General features: G+C 43.0%; 1 long non-coding RNA gene across 5 annotated transcripts in view; it reads left to right on the forward strand.

Annotated features, from left to right (window-relative positions):
* The window catches only part of LOC114207157 (uncharacterized), a 44,573-nt gene extending 36,887 nt beyond the window's left edge, over window positions 1–7,686 (forward strand). For all 5 annotated transcript variants that reach the window (XR_015768755.1, XR_003608789.2, XR_015768753.1 and 2 more), the window contains one exon: window positions 6,591–7,686. This is a non-coding gene — a long non-coding RNA (uncharacterized LOC114207157). The remainder of the gene's footprint in view (window positions 1–6,590) is intronic.
* The last annotated feature ends 3,483 nt before the right edge of the window (window positions 7,687–11,169 follow it).

The raw sequence follows: 11,169 nt of genomic DNA on the forward strand, positions 1-11,169 counted from the left end.
AGCCAAGGAAATTAAGCAATTAAAGAGAAAAAAAAATGCATCCAGAGAGAGGGGCGCCTGGGTGGCTCAGTTGGTTAAGCGACTGCCTTCGGCTCAGGTCATGATCCTGGAGTCTCGGGATCGAGTCCCGCATCGGGCTCCCCCGGGGAGCCTACTTCTCCCTCTCCCACTCCCCCTGCTTGTGTTCCCTCTCTCGCTGTCTCTCTCTCTTTCTCTCTCTCTCTCTCTCTCTCTCTGTCAGTTAAATAAATAAATAAAATCTTTTAAAAAAAAATGCATCCAGAGTGGAAAGAAAGAAGTAAAGCTATCTCTATTTGCAGATGACAATGACCTTATCAGAACCTGTGAATTCAAAGTGTTTGTCAGGGTTGGTTTTTTTCTTTTTTTAATGTAGTTAGAATAAAGATGAGAGGTAAATAGTTCTTCTGTCTGAGCAGGACTTGTGACTGTAGTGTGTTTGTCCCCTGTAAACCTTGAGGGCATACCCTGGAAGTTGGATACTGAAGAAAGGAAAAGAATAATGACACTGGGTAATAATGTAAAGGTCTATTTTCAGAGTTTATTTCCGAGTAAGTCACTGCAGATTATCAGAACATTTAGAAAGCTTTTTCCATTTAATATGATTTAGACAATATGATCTCTAAGAATTATTTCAAGAGTGTGTATGGGTGTGTATTTACCCAAAGGGCACACAGAGTCAAGATCAGAAGATCACAAAGAGAATAAGTCGTGTCTCCACTTGACCCTGGCAGAGGGAATCCGAAAATATTGGGAAATGGGTTGACAAAGGCCATCCTGGATTCCTGTTGTTCTAGATAACAATTTTATAATGGTTATTCTAGATGGAATCATTCAGATTTTGAGAACTAAACTTCTGTTGATTATTGTGTCTGGTGGGTTGTTTTAGTTATTGAAACTAATCATAGGTCAAGACATACCACTGTGGCCAGGAGGTTAGGGTTTCTATGAATGAATGGAGAGCCTCACTGTAAGGATTGGAATGTGACCCTTTTCAGGAGAGGGAGGATGTAGAGAGGGGATCCCAAGACAAAAAAGTCAGACCTGGAACTAAGGTAGAACCACTGAGTAGAACTCTGCAAGAGGTTTCCTTCACTTGGACTCTGGAAGCAGTTATATATAGTATTCGTGGCTTTATCTTAGTTTTTACTTTTGAGTAAGTAATAAACACACCGAATACAAAACACAAGCTACACAAAGGGTACACAGGGAAAGGAAACCTTCTCTTCCCCCTTCACCCACAGACATTTCCTCTGATCAACCTCAAACCTTGAACACAGCAGTCTTGTTCAATGGTGCTACAAGGACCTGAGGGCTGAGATAATGAAGAGACATGTAGCCTTGCAGCCCGACCCCTCCTCCAAAGCCAGCTTGGCAGTGGCAGCATGATTTGGGGTAGGGTGGGAGGGAGACAGCTGTCCAGGAGTTTGGGATAGTGCTGAGCAGCCGGGTTAACAGAAGACCATGGCATGGCTTGGAGGCATCATTGAAAACCTAGCGAAGGGGCAGGTTGCAGTGTGCACTGATGCAAAGCTGGTGTGAGGGTCAAAGCCTCTGTCTCCAAGTGTGCAACTGAAAAGTGACCCCTGGTGGAAAGGGAAGGGGTAGGGGGGTGGGGGGGGACTGGGGAGGAGGCTCCTTCCTGCTCTGACAGGACCAGAAGGGAGCCAATTGGCAAACAGCCTGCATGTGGATCAAATCAGGAACCGACATGCCCCCCCCCCCCCCACCAAACAAACACACACACACGAACAATGAGCATTTTTAAGAGGACAGGGCTACAAAATTGTTTTCTCCCTACAACTTCTGCCTTTCACTCCATCTCTCGGCTTGTCCATTCTCCAACACCTTCTCTCTGCTCTTTCCCCCCTCCCCTTATTAGACCAACACGTGTACTTTCTTTATTACAGTTTCCTTTCTCTTTACCCCAAGAGGAAAGTAATTTTGATAGAAAAGAGAGTTCTTCCTTGATTCTCTAATGATATCATTTTGTGTCTATTCAAGGCAAGTCATTTAACCTTTCTGAACCTTAATTCCCACGTTTGTAAAACTGATGACTACTTACATATTTCCTAGGCTTGCTGAGTAAAGCAATTATCAAACACTCAGCGACGTAAAAAATAATCTAGAAATTAAGAAATCTGCCAGTTCCTGCTTTGAGCATTTTGGGGGCTGCAGGCTGGGAGCTCCCAGGCAAGCGCTTGATGTAGGTCCACTGACCTTGGAGAAGACACGTTATAGGAGATCCTGCTGGTCTCACAAGAGGGGTGCTAGTCTACACAAACGTGTCTCTTCCACAGGGAGAAAGAAGAGAAAATGGGAGCCTAAGATCTGTGGCTTGCAGGGGCGGGCCACCAGAAGGACAGGGCTGGGGCCCGGTGACTGCTGATGGCAGCAGCACTATCTAGAAACTGAGATTTGGGCTGGCCTCAACGTGGGGAAGGACAGTCTGGGACTTTGTGCTGAGACAAGAGCTTCATCGGGATCAAATGACTTACGGTAAACTTAGAGCACATTTCCTCTGTGAGGAATAACCATATAAGCTTAAATCCTTATAATCATGCAAGCCACGTAACCATATAAGGCTAAAGTAAATGAGAAAAAGTTGAAATCAAATCTGTACCTCTGTATATCACAATTTCATGTATCGGTGGCTTTTGTTATTTTCCTTCTAGTCCAAATTTGCTACAGTAAGAATTTTTATTTATAGAAGCAGAAAAAAATGAGTTAGAAATAATTTTATAATGGAAGCAATCTAAAGCCCCAAATATAGAAATGTTAATATAATTATGGAACTTCAGGAATTGTTAAAAAAAAATAAGATAAAGTGTATAAAAGTCAATATGAAAACATGACTATGATATAATAAGTACTACAAAAAGCAGGTATATGTATATCCAGTATGATTAAAACTCTGTATTATATAGTATATATAAACACTAGAAGAAATAATACACAAAACCACTAATAGTTAATGTTTTCTGAAGGTTTTTAAAATCTATGAGCAATTTTAAAACTTTTTTCTAATTTTAACCTTTGCTTAAAAAAAGATTTTATTTATTTGAGAGAAAACGAGAGAGTGAGAGAGAGAGAGCATGAGCAGGGGGAGGGGCAGAGGGAGCAGTAGGCTACCCACTGATCAGGGAGCCCAACACGGGGCTCGATCCCAGGGCCCTGAGATCATGACCTGAGCCGAAGGCAGACGCTTACTGACTGAGCCACCCAGCTGCCCCTAATTTTAACCTTTCTTAAAGGTTGCTTATTACTTCAAAACTTAAAATATTAATAAAAATGATACTAGTTTTTTTTTTCCCCAGAATTCCCAGGGACCAAAGGCAACTGTGAACAAAACAGTAAATCCAGAGTACAAATGCTCAGGAATGTTATGCCCCTGGGCGGGGGGGGGGGGGGGGGCAGGAGTTGGAGATGGCATCTACCAAGAGGGAGAAGTTTGAGGCTAAGAATGGAGGATGCAGGGGGTTCCTGCTTCCATCTTGGAGCCCAGGGGGATGAAGTGGGGTGCGTGATCCAGGAGAATGGGCTGTACCTCACGAATTGGGGGGATTCATGTTGTTCTCCAAATGGTTTTATTTTTTGTAATACCCAAGCCTTCACTAAAATCTTGCTCAAACACACTGGCCTCATTTCTGCTTGGAGAGCAGCAAGGGAAGATCCCTGTGGCCATGCTTAGGGAGAGCCTTGCTCCCCCCAGCTCCCATGGTACAAAGGAGCTGCTGAGAGGAGGAGATGAATCTCACGGAAACGGAGGCAGGAACTCTTGACTCAGCTTTTTCTCTCCTAGTTGGGACAGTGTGAGGAGAGGATCTGGAAGCTTCGGCGCTTTTTTTGCTCTGGTTGCAGGCATTTCCCATGCGCTGCCAGACAGCGTGGAGCCGTGGGGGAGTAGGAGGCCTAGAGCCGCACGTGAGCCCATAGGTCTGTGGTCTGAAGCTGCTAACTTGGCAGGCGCTAAGTGTCCAGCGTTCCTGAGCCATCTTCAGTTCTGCCCACTTTCAAAGTGCCCAACCTTCTCGATAAAGCCCAGCCATGACAAGACAAGGCTGAAGATTTGAGATCTCAGTGTCATTCTCAGCAGTGATGGTTTTCACCAGTTGGCCACCAACTTGCTACCTCCTATAGCTCTTTCCTCTACCCCTGCTTCTCTGGTCCTGCTACCACTCTCCGAGTTGTTCCGGGATTTTCTGTCTACTTACTGCAGTAACTTGGGAACTGATATCTCCCCACCCCTCTGTTCTTAGGAGTACCCCCCCAAACTACCAGAGTGCTGTTTTTAAACAGACCTGATCATGTTACTCCTGTATTTTACCCTTTGAGGCTCTTCATGGACTACAGGATACAGTCTAAATGTCTTAGTCTGAGATTTAAGACCCTCTACAATTTCTCCCCAGCCGCATTTCCCACGCCATCTTTTACCACTGGCCTTATGTTCAAGCTCCATAATGTTACTTCAAGGTTCTTCTTTTCCTAATCCTTTTCTTCCATTTCTCTCTCTCTCTCTCAATCTCTTTTGTCTTTCTCCCCCTTTCATCTCTATTTCTTAAAACAACAGGAACAACAACAAAACCCATAAACATGGGACATAAAAATGAAAGAAAAGAAAAACTCACAATCCAACAGCCCCAACGCCTAATTACTTTAGTATCATTTGATAGCAATTTATTATTTCTTTATGTGCACACTAATTCTAGATTATAGACTTCTTTTTAGATTATAGACATTTTTATTATTACCCATTTAGAAGACAAAGACACATTTCAGAGAAATCATAATGTTTCCTCATTTTTTTTTTTTATGTTACTTCACAAATCTCACTTGCGGTTTTAATCACAGGTTAGAAGGTATGAAATGTAGTCCTTAAATGCAGAATAGCAAGATACCTAACTTTCTTTACTTGGCTCTGACTCAGGAGATAAATTCTTCTGGGTGTGGCAGAAATGTCATTTCGGTGGATTCGTCGTAGCTCTCTTCCTTCTCCTGGGTAGCATCTTTGTTCCAGAGGGCTTGAGCTAGCTCCTCAATTTCATCTCGCCACACTGGCATCTTCTGAGATGTCCATCAGCCCCACTGTTCCTTGAGCAGTGTTTAGTGCCATCCATTGAAGGAGCCACTGGAGAGACTCCCATCCTAACAACCCATGTGGCCCCTTGGATTTTAGGACTCCTTCTGTGCCACTTGTGGGTGTGGGGCGATCACTCTTGAACTCTCACACCATGGCAGGGCTGGGGAGCTGTGCGGGGGAGGTTATCAACCATGAAATATGCTGCCGTTTCTTCTCTGGGGCCTCAGCTCCTCTCCAGAGCTCCGCCTGTGGCGTGAAGGACAGGCCCCTGTCGCTGAGACCTAATAGTGTCTCTGTTCTCTCTGCTCCCGTTCCAATTCTCCTTTGCTAATCTTTTTCTAGTCTGGGCCCTTTCTCTTCTCCTAAGGAACTCTACTCAGAAATCTGAAGACTCCCTTTCTCTGCTTGGTGCTACTGTGACCTTCTCCTGAGACGGTGAAGGTCTAATTGGACGCTTGAGCAGAGGGAGGGGTCAAGGCAGAAAGGAAATATTGGGGAAAATTAATATTTTGAAAAGACTCTTCTGACCCAGCATACATAAAATTTTCCTTTCTGCTTTTTAAATTGACTATATGCACATCACATATTATTACCTAGTCTTTAAAATTACAATTCCTAATACCTGTCTAGTACTATGTTGCTTAAATCCCACAAGGTGTAGGGTCTCTTGTGTTCTCTTGGTTGTGCAGGCCGCTCAAGCTAGCTCTGCCAGGGCTGGCTTCATGGAAGGGGCAATAGGGGAGGGGCTCTGTATCAAAGCTTTGCGACTCTAGGATCTTCAGCAGCTTCTGACTGCTGCTAGCAATCAGACTTCAGAGATAATGTACATCATTTAGACACATTTGGTTTCTCTCCCTGTTTATATTAAACAAAGAAGTTTTAATGTAACGGGCTTCCCAGGATCCCGATGCTTTCCAAAAGATCGAATATGCACCTCATCCTAATGTAGTTCACAAGTGCATAGACACCATCAAACACAAGCATTTTGGATATACAGAGAGCTGAAGAAAATAAGTAAAAAAACTCAGTTTGCTGTGTAAAAATTTTAGTTTGCTGGCCATGATGCAAAATCCAGTACACTAGATTTTGAATCCAATTGTTCAAGTTCAAATTTCCCTGGCACTTGATTTTGTTTGCATGTTATAGGACATAGTGATATGTAATATAATGATACATGTAAGATGATCTCAGATGTGGCAAACTTGTTGGGAAGGGGTGAGGAGATCAAGCAAATTATTCTAAAGTCGGGTTTGCAAACACAGATTTTTCTGGTTTTTGGACTATGTATTTGGGCTGGTAGAGATTGGGATGTGGGGCAGGACTGAAGTCTCCCCCCACCACCCCAACCCCCCACCTCCAGTGTTAGGTACAGGCTTAGAGTATCTGACAGACCTTATTTGCTATATGATCTTGAGCAATATACTTAACTTCTCTAAATGTTCTTTTTTTTTTTTTTTCACCTGAAATGCTGATAACCGCCCTACCTGTTAAGGTTGTTGTAAGGATTAGAGTCTCTTCAATAAATGGTGCTGGGAAAATTGGACAGCCACATGCAGAAGAATGAAACTTGACCATTCTCTAACACCACACGCAAAGATAAACTCAAAATGGATGAAAGACCTCAATGTGAGACAGGAATCCATCAAAATCCTAGAGGAGAACACAGGCAGTAACCTCTTTGACATCGCCCACAGCAACTTCTTTCAAGATACATCTCCAAAAGCTAGTGAAAAAAAAAGCAAAAATGTCCCCTTTTGGGACAACAAGGTAAAAAGCTTCTGCACAGCAAAGGAAACAGTCAACAAAGCAAAAAGGCAACCCACAGAATGGGAGAAGATATTTGCAAATGACACTACAGATAAAGGGCTGGTATCCAAGATCTATAAAGAACTTCTCAAACTCAACACCCAAAAAACAAATATTCAAGTCAAAAAGTGGGCAGAAGATATGAAAAGACACTTCTCTGAAGAAGACATACAAATGGCTAACAGACACATGAAAAAATGTTCCTCATCATTAGCCATTAGGGAAATTCAAATCAAAACCACATTGAGATACCACCTTACACCAGTTAGAATGGCAAAAATGGACATGGAAAGAAACAACAAATGTTGGAGAGGTTGTGGGGAAAGGGGAACCCTCTTACACTGTTGGTGGGAATGCAAGTTGGTACAGCCACTTTGGAAAACAGTGTGGAGGTGCCTCAAAAAATTAAAAATAGAGCTACCCTATGACCCAGCAATTGCACTCCTGGGTATTTACCCCAAAGACACAGACGTAGTGAAAAGAAGGGCCATATGCACCCCAATGTTCATAGCAGCAATGTCCGCAATAGCCAAACTGTGGAAAGAGCCAAGATGCCCATCAACAGATGAATGGATAAAGAAGATGTGGTCCATATATAAATGGAATATTACTCAGCCATCAGGAAGGATGAATACCCAACTTTTACATCAGCATGGATGGGACTGGAGGAGATTATGCTAAGTGAAATAAGTCAAGCAGAGAAAGTCAATTATATGGTTTCACTTATTTGTGGAACATAAGGAACAGCATGGAGGACATTAGGAGAAGGAAGGAAAAAATGAAGGGGGGGGAATTGGAGGGGGAGATGAACCTTGAGAGACTGTGGACTCTGAGAAACAAACTGAGGGTTCTAGAGGGGAGGGGGTGGGGGGATGGTTTAGCCCGGTGATGGGTATTAAGGAGGGCACGTACTACATGGAGCACTGGGTGTTATACGGAAACAACGGATCGTGGAACACTACATCAAAAACTAATGAGGTATTGTATGGTGACTAACATAACATAATAAAATTAAAAAAAAGGATTAGAGAAAATGGGAAGTGTCTGGCTCATAGTAGGGGTTCAGTAAAGGGTAGCTATTACTAGTATTATTGCCTGCAAAAAGGTCTATGACCATAAGCAAGATGATTCCGAAGGAAAGACGAGGTGAAAAAAAATGAACACTGACAACAAATCACTCAGCCTGGACGACTGTCCTCTGGGGAGTTTTTTTAAAAGCTGATCATCGCTTGATTTCACGATACTACCCTTCTCAAGACCGCACAAAGTATCCTGTGACATGTTTATTAGTTTAAATGATTTTAGCTGCTTGAGATCTTAGATTTTGTAACACCCTTTGTGCTACTGAAGGTCCTCTGGGGAGTTACAAAATCAAGCCTGAGGATTTCCTTTAACACAGTATCAAAAAAGTAAATAAATGAAGTATCCTCTTCCTAATATAAGATAACATCTCATAAATGGCTGGCTTCGTACCTGGGCTGACTGACACCAGAGTGTTATTTCAATCCCTTGCCCCTTCCTTCCATCTTGCTCTTCCACACCCCCCAAATAATCCCTAGAAAAGAAAAGCTGTAATTTCACCCCAAAGCCATGGTCTAGGTATATGGATAGGACATTCTAAAGGGCGGAGCAGAGCATGTGCTAGAAATAAGAAGGAAAACCAGAGAGTGAGGACCAGCAATCATGGGAGAGTAAGTCCAAGAGAAGAGAGGAGGGAAACCTTGAAGTGGGTGTGGGAGGTGGTGGGATGTGGTCCTGGGTGTCAGCTCACCCTCCGGACAACCCCAGGGCAGGTGACTTCACTCAGTCTCATTCTCAAAACTTGTTCTCTTGAATGATCACTCCAAAAGCGTAAGTCACAACTCCTGTATAAATGTTGATGCTAACTCTTACCTGAGAGTATTCCAGCTACCCTAGGAAACCAGGATTTCTCAGGAAACCTGAGTACCGGGTCCCTGTTCTGCTCTCAACCGTTTGGGAGAGCTCCAGGAAATAATCTCTTTTAACCTCAGTGCCTTCATTCGCATGCTTTTGTTTTGTGTGGCACCTATCAGGTGCCAGGTATTGTGATTCACCCTGATGACAAAACAAAGAACTGGAGAGACAGGGTCTTTGACTTTATGATGTTTATTGTATAGTGCACATAGACAGAAAACAAATAAACAACTAAATGAATGATTACAAATGATGGTGGGTCCCTCAGGCAAAGAAAGAGCACTCAGGCCAAAGTAGCTTGATAGAGCCCCTGAGGCTGGCAAGTTAGGTGAGTATGAGGACCACCCGCAGAGGGAGTGCCAGGGGGCAGGGGATAGGGGGAGTAAGGGTGTTGGGGGGGCGGAGTTGGAGAGACTGCCCCCGTGGGAGGAGGCTGCAGAGGTGAGCATGTATGGGGGAGCCGGGCCATAAGTTTCACATGAAGAGCAGTGGGAAGAAGCCCCTGGAATATTTTAAGCAGAGATGAGACGATCTCTGTATGGTTTATGAATATTTCAACATTCCTGTCAGTTTGAAAATTCTATTCTGACTACCCATTCCTAGTTCTTTGGCTCAAGTAGACCCTTCAGTAGAAGAGAAAATTCTGTAATCTAAAGAGTAGTCCTTGTTTTAGACAATCCCTTTCTAGGTATCTGCTGACCTCTCCTGCCAATTTCTGCTCCCATTTGTCTGGAATGTTTACCCCTCTACCATTGTGACAAATCCCTACATTTGAAATTTCTTGGCATTTCCCTACAAATCCCACATCAAGGTGTATCACCCGTACCTTACTGACTTTTGATGAACTATGTTCCAACTTGTCTTTAATTCTCTGTAAACCTAGAATATCACCTGACTGAAGCCTTGAGCCTTAGCTTTCTAAACCACAATGATTCTTATCCATGAAAATCATTTGCTTTCCCATATCATTTGCTTGAGAACTATTTGAGAAGCTCCTTGTCAAGAAAAAGAGAAGGAATCCAACAAACATTTGTGTTGTGTCCTGCGTCTCCCACAAAGATAAAGTTGTTCTCTCCAAATTATGGCTTCCAAAGACATCCTAAACCCTTTAGGCTTAAGTGTTTTAGGATATCCAGAGAGAGCTCAGCAAACACCACATGGCAGGGAACCATAACCACAATGTCTGCTTTTAAGCGATTTAACTCATGAGTTCTGAGCAAAGAACTGGTCTTTCAGACTCCAATTCTCACAGAAGTACGTGTAATTTCTTCCCCATGCCTTAATTTAGTCTGGCAATATATCGCAATAATTGTGCAGCTTTTGTTTTACAGTTTGACTTGAGAAAAGGAGAAGAGATGGCTCTGATACCTTTCGATTTTGTCTGAGTGGTTGGTGCCCAAAGTCGACCTCTTCCCACAGTTGGTAAATAGCTTTAAGATTCAGAATCTCTTCTTTTGGTTCTCATTTGCCTGGAGAGCCATAAATGTCAGCCTGGTAACTTCCTCACAAACAGAGCCCATTGGTAAGTAAGTCAGTAAAAGCAGGTGGGAGGCACGCTCCGAATAGGCACGTGAAGACACTTCACTACCTTCTCGTCCCGGTGCTGCTGCGAGCACCGCGCAGAGAGCCAGCCCGCCATGCGCACATGAAATCCGTTTTTTAAAGCTTCCTCGAAACATACACTTAGCATTCAACTGGAACAGGCAAGTTAGATGAAGGGGCTATTTTCATCAGGTTTTTCTATAGTTTGAACAATTTGGAATTAAGAAGACTGGATTACTAGGTCAGAAATGAGGGCAGTTGCAAAACACAGACCATCTTCTTAGGATGGTTGTACTTAGGGCATCGGAGTTAAAAAACACAATTTCTTTCCTTACCTTTTACACTTATTCCATCTTTTCTAAAAACTCCCATTCCACACTCTACTTTTTCCTGGAGGATTATGACTAAGTTGAAATTATTTTAAGATTTCACTCCCTTCAGAGTTATCTGTCAGGGATCCCCGCCCCCCAGAATGTTAAGTCCTCCTGGCAAAGCCTCACAATCTGTTTTCCTTGAACCTACAAGAACCTTGTTAACTGTGTGATACGCAGTAAACCAAACATTTGTGTAGTGTCTGTCTGCCTGGGAGATAAAGCTGTTCTTGCAATTAAAGTCCTGGAAGACATCAATAACTCCCTTGCGTTTCAGGGCTTTGACGAGAGTTGCCTCAAAAAAAAAAAAAAAAAAAAAGACAGTTTTACAAAGTCTTTGGATGTATGGAGAATTTCACTGTATTGCAGTAAGATACTGAGTATACTTTCGGGCAAACAAACAAATGAAAGAAAAGA

The sequence above is a fragment of the Eumetopias jubatus genome, unplaced genomic scaffold (assembly GCF_037043125.1).
Source record: "Eumetopias jubatus isolate StellerSeaLion01/CBP00866 unplaced genomic scaffold, mEumJub1_p1.0 scaffold_1, whole genome shotgun sequence".
Lineage (NCBI taxonomy): Eukaryota > Metazoa > Chordata > Mammalia > Carnivora > Otariidae > Eumetopias > Eumetopias jubatus.